This window comes from Dermacentor albipictus, unplaced genomic scaffold (genome assembly GCF_038994185.2).
Source record: "Dermacentor albipictus isolate Rhodes 1998 colony unplaced genomic scaffold, USDA_Dalb.pri_finalv2 scaffold_21, whole genome shotgun sequence".
NCBI classification, from domain to species: domain Eukaryota; kingdom Metazoa; phylum Arthropoda; class Arachnida; order Ixodida; family Ixodidae; genus Dermacentor; species Dermacentor albipictus.
The window spans coordinates 1,452,968-1,463,977 of NW_027225575.1; the positions used below are offsets into that span (position 1 = coordinate 1,452,968).

The window sequence follows — 11,010 nt, forward strand, 5'->3', positions numbered from 1 at the left end:
TCGGCAACACTTCTGCACAGTTCACTTCTGAGCGCACGCACATCGCGTAGAACGAGCACTTCTACACCCAGCAAAGCTGCGACACATCACACATACACATCACGGTTTGTAGCTTGCGAACACATTTCGTAACAGCAAGAACACAGCCCGAACGTCGCGGTCACCTCGGCGCGTCGCCGCCGGCAAAACGGCTCACGCGCAGTATAGCACACGCAGAATGGCAGCGATAACGAGGCGATGAAAACTTGTCGCTACTGATCGTATCATTACTTCTGAAAGTTGCGAAGAGCTGGCGTTCACCACTTCGCGGCAACGATCCGCATACACAGTACAGAAACCAAACGTGTTCACTGGGTGCGCTAATCGGACGCTACTTATTTCGCCACGCCTTGAACATGTGTGCTGCTCAGAATGCACGTGTATGTGACGCACGTGTTCTCGCCTGCGACGCACACGCGAAGCATGGCACAAAACATCACTAAGCCAACGGTTTCAAATATTTCGTCCGACGCTCTCGTAAACACAACACACACTTCCTGCGCTCCGTCTGTTTCTGTTGGTGATCGCATGCACTGATGAGGTCTGGAAGGGTACACCGGCTTGCTGCTTTCGATGACTATATCCGTGGGTGCCAGATACCTTTAGTAAAGATCACAAAAAAAGAAAAAATAGACTGTTTCTGACGTGGCTGTAGCTTAGGCCTTGCGTCCCCGCTTCGCTTCGAGCACGCGCCATGTTTGCTGTGACGACAGCGGACACCGTCCGCCTCTTACCAGCCAATGAGAGACGAGCAGGCGTGCGGACGGGAAAGTTGCGACAACTCCTCGCTCACCACTAGAGAGCCATCAGCACGTGGGCGGACGAGGGCGGAACGGATGGGTGGATTGACCATGTATGGGCCCTAAAGCTCAACCCACTGAAGGGGTGTGGACAGCCTATATATGCCGAGCCAGGTGACCTCCAAGGCATAAGTCGGCAGAATAAGGGGACAGTCGCTGGCGGTTATTCTTTGCAGGATACTCACTTACTCGTACTCACAGTATAGTGCTGACTCAAGCTCACCGGCCCTCACTCGCGCCCATACGTTCGCATATACGTTCACCGATACTCACGCATGTTCGAACACTTGCTCGCCCTCACGGGCATTCACTCGCTTTCGTACTCTCGTCGGTTCATCCTCGCTCACTCGTGTTTACACTCACGCCCGATCACAGTCACTGAGAGTCACTCGCGTTTGTAATCACCCTCACCGACGCTCACTTCCGTTCGTACTCAGGCGCATGTCTACTCATGAGTGAGTGTGCCTACGTGTGACTCCAGGTGACAGCAGACCCACCTGCGTGGCGTTGAGGACTGGCAGCTCTTCATCCCATTGTGAATGGTAGTAATGAAGGCGCAAAATTATATCTTCGCTGCTGTCGATGCCAGTAGCAAGACTCACAGCTGCTAGTGCTATATATGGTGGCGACCAGCAGAAATTACTGTGAAACGAGCGGGATTTTCGCGCTGAGCAGCAGTAATCCTGCCGCTTTCTCTTAGGCGCGAGAAATATATTTAGCGAAGACAGCTTGCTTACTCTAAAATGTCACGGTTTCTAAAAGAAATCGGATCTCCAAAGTAGAAAATCAGCCTGGAATGACCCATTTTATTTTAACAATTCTCTTCGCTTGCAAGCAATTCACACCCTCATCCTTCGCAATGCAGCTTCCAGCAGTCAAAAAAGAATAAAAAGGGAAAATTGAAAGTCACCTGAGACGTTGACGTTCAACGCCGTACAGCATATACTATGTCCAACATATGTGGCAGTCGCGCGATATTGCTATTGTTGTGGTCCGCAATTGGGGCAGTAGTAACATAGATAAGAAAATGCTAGGAAACTCAGTTTTCCTTGCTTTATCTTCCCTTGTGCATTTATGAAGCCTAATATGAAGCCAAAAGAAGTGATTCCGCATTGTTGAGATTCCCTGTAATATTACCCGTGAATAATTATGAGGGTAAGGGTAAGGTTATAACGCACCTCCTTTTCTGGTGGGAAATGCAGTGCCGTTGCGCAGTAGTTGCAATAATAATAATAATAATATTAATAATAATAATAATAATAATAATAATAATAATAATAAATCTTTTATTGCACATAACGTATACAGGGCAATGAAACGGGCCTGTCAAAGCCTCTAGTGGCTTGAGGGACTTGGCCCGGGAAAGTCGGCAGACGGACGTGCAGTAAAACATACAATATGAACATAATATAAACACAATATATCAACACAATACTCACATGAAATCAATAGTAACCAAGGTGCAAAAAGTTAGGAAAAGTAACATCAACAAGAAATGAAAAATAAAGAGCAAGGAACAGTATTTTAACAATTCGTGCCTGATCATGAACATTTTTCAGGCATTTAGGAACCGTGTTACAATGATTGAACCATGATTTTAGCGCTTTTTTTGATGTTGCGGAAAACATTTCCTCTGGTAAGTCATTAAAAATTTGGGGAACACAAACACAGCGCCTGGCTTCCCCATGCCTTGTTGAGGAGCGCGGCACCTTAAAACGAATGGAACTACGCAGCCTTCGGGAGGCTGTATGACGTGTTTTGAAATTGCTGTCCCAGAAATGTTGTACCAGTACAGTCTGTAGAAAGAGCAAGGTCGATCCAAATAGGTCGCGAAGCTTCGGGCGAAAAGCGGTTCAGTACAGATTGTCACCGACATCAGCATGGGGGGTTATGGGAGCAGCGATTGAAGCGCGACTATATGTTTGGAGGGAACAAACATTGGGAAAGAAAAACGCGTTTTTTAATTCAAACGAGACACAGTTAGATTCATTCAACGAAAATAAAATTCCTAGACAATTTTATACATTCTTGACGAGTTAAGAAAATACAAGTTTAATTTTATTATTATTAATAAATGCATTTCTTTTAAGCGCCCATCGCTACAGGGGGCGTTGACGCCACTATCACTCACAATGCAACGCACGTCTTGAAATGGGCAGAAAGGCGCACTCGTATCACCTGTTGAAATACGCCCCCCTCACAGTTTGTGCTTTCTTGCTTGTCAAAGTTTGTCTGAATTTGGTGACGTGGGTAGCTTCATTGCTTCTTAATCTTTTCAGTCAAATGTAGTGAGTTACGACCGGCAGATAATTGTGTAGTTGTTTTCGTGCTACCGCGCTGGCCGACGGGCTTGGCACCCAACAATAGGATCAGCACTCTACACCTAAAGCTTTCGTCCGCCTCCAAAGAAAGTATGTTCTGTGCAGGGATGCGATTTCGACAACCGTACGGCTGGCCTTTTCCTGCATCGTTTTCCACGCTGAAAGCTCGAAACGCCCATCCAGTCGAATGGCAGGGCATTTGAATATATAGCTCCAAAGGAAGAACAACAAAACAAATTTCGCGCCTTCGAAAACAAAATGACGTCACTTCTGCTTTTAACGGACATGGCGTCACATTATTTTTTTTTTCCGCCGGAAGTGTTCCCACCACATACAGATGGCGCTAAGCCCCATAGACCGCCGATGGACCGCCATGTTTTGAACGTATGGGCTCCTATGGAAGCTTCGCTACCAAGTACATTTACCTTGGAAAGAGTGTTCGAAAGCATGTAAGACCAAGGGCTGTGAAAATATTATCAGACACAGAGAAGGGGGCGTTATATGCTATGTTTCTTAGTATGTTTCTTAATAAAAAGAGTGAACCCTGTTTTGCCATCTGGCTGAGCAAAAAGCAAAAACAGTAATCCCATATCTGAGAATGCTGTACACCAGAGCATGCGCAATATTTTTTTTTATGTGAAAAGGAACAATGGATTTTATATGGAAAAACAACTAGGCCGCGCTCCGAAGCTTACCACAAACATGTGATAGCTGGCTGTGCCAAGGCATATCGCTGTCGAAGAAGACTGCCAAGTATTTTACCGAATTCACATAGGCGACAGGCACACACCGACAGGGATAACAGCCGTGAACATGTAGAAAAACGGGCGCATCTATAGCTGGTAGTTTTAGTGGTGATCTGAAGCAAACGAGTTTCGTTTTAATTGGGTTAACCTCCAAGCAGTTATTAGTGAACCAAGTCATTGTTTTGTGTATATTATTCTGGAGATTAGTAATGGCCATGTTGTAAGAAAAGTGCTTGAAAAGCAAAACAGTGCCGTCAGCATATTGAAATAATAGACCTTTGGAAATAACGGGAGATAAGTCTTTAACCAACAAATTGAACAGAAGAGGCGATAATATGGAGCCCTGTGGAACCCCGGCCTTCATTGGAAGTTGACTACTTACATTTGTCATCCCGTCTAAAACCACCGCTTGTGAACGACAGGAAAGGTAATTCTTGAGCACATCATAAAACGGACCTCTGAAGCCTACGGAGTATAGTTTTTCTGATAAAATACCGTGATGAACTGCTTCAAAAGCTTTAGAAATGTCTAAAAATAAAGAAACACTAAACATATTTTGATCGAAAGCTGAAAAAAGTTCATCGGAGAACTCTTCCAGAAGAGCTACAGTACCACGACCAGGAACGAAACCAAACTGGCGGGTTGACAAAATGGAAAATTTTTCAACAAATGAGGACATGGATCTCAAAAGAAATTTCTCGATTATGTGGGAAAGTATAGGCGAGATTGAGATTGGTCGATAGTTTTTCATGTTGTCTTTTTGTCCTCCTTTAATTAGCGGTTTAACTAAAGCAGTTATAAGTTCATCCCGGAAAAACGCCGTGCGCAGAAAACCATTTAGCATGAAGATCAGCACATCAGACAATGACTCGAAGTTTCTTTGGAGCAAATTTGCTGACAAGCCGTCAATACCAGGAGGCTTATTGAGCTTGAAGCTAAAGATTATATCACGCAGTTCTTCTTTTGTAATGCTGGCTAGAAAAGCGGACGCTTTTCTAGCCAGCAATAATAATAATAATAATAATAATAATAATAAAATGTTAGGTATATCTTTGCGGAGTAGTGTAGAGCGCTCGTGTCAAAGCCGTGAGGTTCTTGGTATGAACTCAACTAACGAAGATTTTTTTTCTTATTTTACTCAAGTTGCCGAGCTGTCTGAACGTGATGGTAGAGATATCCTGATTCACCGCTCATAACTGCTTATCGCAGCAAAAGAAAGTTGCCAACGTATCCGCCATCTGTTTCGCGGTGTGAGTTCGGGGTACAGCTTGAGTTTCTAACATACTCGGCTTACAAGCCAGGCGGGGCCCTTGCTGTATAGGCTGGCTTCGTCGGGCCGCATCGAGAGAGTGTGCCGTTTCTGTTGTCAGGCCAGCCCCACGTCCGTGAACATAAGTCTAATACCCCTGTCACACGGACACGGCTAAAGTCCTTTTAACTCCCTTCAACCAAGGACGTCTTTACCTCGAGGGAGATGCGCGCCATGTCACACGGCAGTCCTTTAGCCAAGGAAGCTTAAGGAAGTTCCTAGCGAAAGGAAATGGATCTTCCTTGTAGACTGAAGGGAGTAAGTACCCTTGTTCCCAGCATGCTTGAATTTTGAGTAAAGAAATCACCCTCATTTTATTAATTTCACTTTTACCAGCAATTATAACTGTTTTTATTGCATATAATATGGTATTTGAGCACTGACAAAGATATTTGAGTTGTGCAGCTACATTCGACTCTCTAACCGGGCGTTCTCGGAATGGCTGCTGCGTTTGCCTTGACTGCGCCGTTTTTTGTTGTTTTGGTCAATGCGATCGCACGTTTCGCGCATGCGGAATGAGTGATTCACATCTTTCGCAAGTATATATAACGTGTTTCTTTCATGACTGAGTACGAGGTGAGCAGCGCCTAATGGACCCCCAGCGGCAGCTTTCAAAAGCTCGCTTATAGGCCGTGTGACACCGAGCTAACTCATTCGAGGTGAAACTCCCTTGCCGTCCTTTAAGGGAAGGAAGCTTGAAGGAGATCCGAGTTGCCCGTGTGACACGGTTATAAGACACGGCTCGCTCCCAGGATTCGGCCCTTGTGCAGCACAACCACGGGCTTCATTCGGAGATGCTGAACTAAACGTTTCCAAACATATTTTGAAGATAACAGCGTTGAGCAAAACAAAAAAGTCAACTGGAAGAAACTGGCGACAAATGTTCTCCCGACGCTGTACCTGGTCCGTGCTCAGGAGTTTGTTCTCTGGGGGAACAACGGCGGCTATTTTGAAAGAATAATATTGTATACTTATTTTTGCGTGTGAATCAAGCACATCGATGAACCATGATAAATACAAGGGCACGGTTAAAGAAGTTTTACTTGTGCGAAATATTTGTGCGGAGCAGTATATCGCCCCTCAGAAATATATTCCGAAGCGCAGGTATAATCTGTTTCTATAACGATCGACTGCCTTGATTTCTATAACGATCGATGAATTCTTCAATCGCTTCCTTCCACACAAACTTCTGCATGTTTCTTCTGTGTAGCATCGTACTACTAAGGCCACTTTTTTCTTAAATATAAGGCATTCGTACACGGTACAAATATTGCAAATATAGTTTAATGACATCAATGAGTAGTCTTACACGCTCACCTAACACACTTGTATTAATATACCGAGAACTGGTACCACCTATTACCAAAATAAACTATAGACAGCCGTTGCCGCCACAATGGCCGCACACTTTTACTCTTTTGCGATTTACAGTGTGCATGAGAACAACAGAGAGCCTCAGGTCTGGTTAGAAACTCTCGCTTTCAAGCATTTTAGAATTTTATAGCTGCTCTGAAGTATACTCCAAGCCCCCAGGACGTCTCATTCTACCAACAGTGTCTTCCAGGGCGGTGGCATGGCGAGTTCATTGTCACCGGTGGGCAACGACAGCGCGGTCTACGTGGCACTGAGCCGTGTAAGGCAGGCGTGGCGCAACCCAGTCAGCTTGCTGGCGACGTTGACGGCCTTGCGACACAACTCTTCAGTATACCACAGTGTGCTGGACTCACCCGAGTCATCAGCCGCGTCATCTAGTCAGCCAAAGCGAGACATCTGTTCGCTTATCAAACTACGTGATTGTCAGTTTCATTGATGAGGAAAGTTCACCAGCCAGGGACACGGGTGAGTTTGTTACTTTTGCATGTATGCTGACCACAATGGAGCCAGAGGACCACCTCTCTCAAGTAGCAGCTGAGTGAGGCCTGACATTCATTCCTTTGTAATTCTATGAATAACCAAGGACCGTATTCACGAAAGTTTTCGTTCGTAAGTGCCCTTTTCAATTGGCTGTCCGCCTTCGGCAATGATATGTACAGCTGTAGGATTGTCTAGAATTTTCTATTAAGAATAATTCTAGCCTAAGAGGCTTTTGTGAATACGGGCCCAAGGTCTTTACCTTGGTTATTCCAAAGCAGCCGTGTTCCGTTGCCGTTGTCTTCTTCTCCCGACTAGTGTTCCGTGTATACATATGTAGTATAATACTGCGGTCGCACGTACACTTCTCATCGCGATCGGGGTCGATCCGGATCAGATTTCTTGAGTGCACTCAACAATGGTCGCTGCTACATGTGCAACGATCCGGATAGAGTTATCGTCTAGCAACTCTGTCTAGCAACTCTATAGTTATCGTCTAGCAACTCTGAAAAAGGCATAATTCTTTGGCTACAAATTCAAAAGTGCGAAATATGGTTAAATTTTGACAATACTTCAATTTGACAGCATACTATCGACGATAAAAAGGTTTTAAGCGTTTTTTTTTATTATTGAGCAGCCTTCACTTTTTCTCTTTAGTCTTTTCAGAATACTACGCTAAAGAGCGCAGACGTGAGCCATCTGCAGCGATCGCGATCAAGAGGCCTGATTGTGTTTCACAGATCGCGATTGTCCGGATCCGGATCCCGCAAGGTCGCGATCGCAGATGACTCGATCCCGATCAAGCTCAATTCGGATCGGTCCTGATAGCGATCAGCATGGTGCGTGTGACACCGATACAACATCGTAACACCGGTGTAACTCTCGCTCCGTTAGCGCGAGCTAAATGACCAAGCAAAAAAAATTGTTTCCCGGTTTACGGCTATGAAATATTTCAGCTGCGTATACCTGGCACTGTCGGTGGGTATTACAGCCGCTCCGCAACAAGGTTCGTTTGGTATCAGGCGTCCCTAGTGACGAAAAGATAAATGAAGAACACTTATGCTTGTGCCTCCCTGAACGCACGCGCTTCAGCATAATGAGAACTTTTTCGCTGGAACACGATCGCATGCATACTGCGTCTTGTGGTTCGTCCTCCCGAACATAAAGCGAACAGCGCAAGCCGATCTCCAACCCCATCTGCGCGATTGGTGCTCGCTTCAGTGACACCGCAAAAAGTTGTGAAGAAACCTGAATGAAACTGCGGTCACAACTGTCAGCTTCCGTGTTTTCTACAGCGCAGAGGCGGTCATTCTTGCCCGCTTGTAACGCGCTGCCGTGCGTGCACAACACACCGCTCCGCAGCATCCCTCTGTGACAGAGGCGACGTTGACGAACCTGGCGATGCTCTCGGCTAGAAATGGAATGAAAGCGTATATAGCGACTCCAGAACATGCTCAGACATCTGAAATATATACACAGGGTGTTTCCCGTAACTTCAACCAACGATTTTAAGAAAGTGGTCGATCGCAGCTCAATGACACCAAAGACATAAGGTTTGCTGTGACAAGGCGGTGCTTAGCGAGTCTATTATATTGCGCCTAATTAGTTCATTATGCAAGATTTAGATTAGTTATGCAAGACTTATTATTAACATTAGGGCCAAGTTCGTTTCGTTACGTTGTAAAGGAGGTTGAGAAGCGAGCGATCCAATTTTTTGTGGCAACGTACAGGCGCCGACAAAAGTGGTATACTCCACGCAGTCCACGCAGCGGGAGCCGGAGAAACGGCAAACTGCATCGCAACGCCATCTACAGGCAGCATCTGGGATCATGTCCGCCGATAATAAAGGGCACCCATTGGCTGTCTCGACCCGCTGTCTCTGTGCCGCTGCTCCCGCTTCCGCTGCGTGAACTGCGTGGAGTATACCACTTTTGTCGGCGCCTGTACATGCTGCGTGGGGACCACGGATGAAGGAAACTAAGGAGAGGCCCTGACGTCACTCTTTGTGAAGCAAAAGTGAAGCCGGAAGTTGGCGTTGCTCATGGCGATGCTCCGCCTTTTGTGCCCCCCTCCTCTCTTGTTTACATCTTTAGCGAAACCACGCCGCGCTGCGCGTGGTTTCGCGCGCGGAGCGCGCGCGCTCGCGCAACATGAGGCAGAGCACGGTGCAGGTAACACAGCGCAACAAGACACGGTGACCAACGCAAACCCGCCCACACAGCGCCTTTGCCACGGCACGAAACCTACCAGAGCAACACGTGTGAGCGCTCAAAAAATCAGAACAACGCCGCCATTGTGGCCCAAAAGGCGTGGCCATGCAGCAAAAAAATAAAAAAGCAGCAAAAAAATATGAGAACCTATACGTCATTTCCGCCACACTTTTCTCCTAGCGCGCGGATGGGGTAGGGCCTCTCCTTAGTTTCCTTCCTCCGTGGTGGGGACTTTTTCCGGCGTTTCAAGAAGCCAGCGAAATATGAAAAACCCACGTGACTGCGCTCATCGTATAGCAGCGCTCTCAACCGCGCTTCGTGCGAAAGAACCGTGCGCGCCGACCATGGCGCAGTGAGCGGCCGCGGCTCTGGGCATCGGCTTCGCAGTGCGTCAGCATCTTCGGCAGTGGCACGCGGAAAGGAAGCACCATCGCCGGTGAAAAGCAATAGGCTCGACGCACGGTTCAGAGCGCTGCAATACCATAGCGCATGGCCGCAGTCACATGACTTTATCGCGGGCTTTCTTTAAACAACAAAAAATTCACCGCGCAGCACTTACGTTGCCACGAAAAATTTAATCGCTCGTCTTTGAACCCCCTTCACAACGAAACGAAACGCAAGTGGTACTAAAGTGAATATTAGCAATTTGGAATAATCTATCTCAGTTGAATAACTCATTAGGCGGTATATGAAAAAATTTCCAAGGAGCGCTTTCGCCCAGCTGCGATTAACCACTTTTCGGAAATCCTTGGTTCAAGATACTTGAAACACCACACACACACACACACACTATATATATATATATATATATATATATATATATATATATATATATATATATATATATATATATATATATATATATATATATATATCAGCATTGCAGCGTATGCACAGCGTTGTACAGATCGCGCTGGCAACACCAGCGCCTGAACACAGTGCTGGACCACCGCGAGGGCTATTCAACGGATCAACGCGGCTTACGGGAAGAGGCTGAAAGCTTTCTGCGGTCACGGTCCCACACACACGGCCACCGGCACGCGAAGTGAACACGCGTGTGCTTACCGCTTAGCCTCCCTCTCCGATTCCCGGGCCAACCCGCCTGGCTTGCTCAATGCATTCCCTGGGGAATAACGCGAGGGGCGTATCCGACGCTGCCGCCATTCAGTACTGTGATGCCTTGTTGCCGATCGGCCTCATTAGAGACAAATCCGGCACTCCGCAAGCACGTGACATAGCGCAAGTGTGCATTGGTTCACTGCAGGGCTATAGTTGGTGAGTATATTCAAAGTTACTTTGCGACTAAGTGCCACGCAGGTTTGACTGTATACGGGGTACTTTTTATGAAAACGAACGAGACTTTTTTTTTTTCTCGTAGAACTCGTAGCCGTACGACCAACTTCTACGGAACGCGATAAGATACGTCCCAGTTTTATAATACAATAAGATCGCGCTAATATTTTCGCTAAAGCTTAAGTTTATGTAAGCTCGTCTGAGGCAGATGGCGTGTTAGGTTATGATGTATTAACTTAAAAGCAAGGTAAGACGTCACTTCGGGTAGCAAAGGATTGTTTGGGAGCACGAATGCGCATTTCTTGGCCGTTTAGGAAGATTTCTATTCTCTGCTCAAACGCGTAGGGCAGCGGTACACACTGCCCAGAGACAGGAGCAGTGGGGCCAAGGTAAATATACTTAGTAGCGAAGCTTCCACAGAAGCTCATACGTTCAAAACAT

General features: G+C 46.4%; 1 protein-coding gene across 1 annotated transcript in view; it reads left to right on the forward strand.

Annotated features, from left to right (window-relative positions):
• Window positions 1-5,247: 5,247 nt before the first annotated feature.
• Window positions 5,248-11,010, forward strand: part of LOC139052292 (uncharacterized) — a 204,052-nt gene continuing 198,289 nt past the window's right edge. The window contains exons 1-2 of the mRNA XM_070529375.1: window positions 5,248-5,473; window positions 6,770-7,054. The gene's annotated coding sequence lies outside the window, so the exon portion shown is untranslated. The remainder of the gene's footprint in view (window positions 5,474-6,769; window positions 7,055-11,010) is intronic.